Below are 243 nucleotides of genomic sequence, written 5' to 3' on the forward strand. Positions count from 1 at the left end.
TCTTCCGCTGAGCTGCGCACGCAGCTCCGCCCTCTCCGCCTGCCCAGGTGTGATCATCCCTCTGCTTCACCTGCCCACGAGTGTGTGTTTCTAAGACCCTTTGTGAGCCAGACCCCAGCATTCAGTCCTGCGGGCATCAGGCTGTGACTTTCGACTGTGGCCTCTGAGTCTGCGGACCAGCCGTATCTGACAGCTCAGAGCTGATAAGTATAATTCAGGTTACATTTACAGAAACTCAGGATT

Source organism: Sus scrofa, chromosome 10, assembly GCF_000003025.6.
Source record: "Sus scrofa isolate TJ Tabasco breed Duroc chromosome 10, Sscrofa11.1, whole genome shotgun sequence".
NCBI classification, from domain to species: domain Eukaryota; kingdom Metazoa; phylum Chordata; class Mammalia; order Artiodactyla; family Suidae; genus Sus; species Sus scrofa.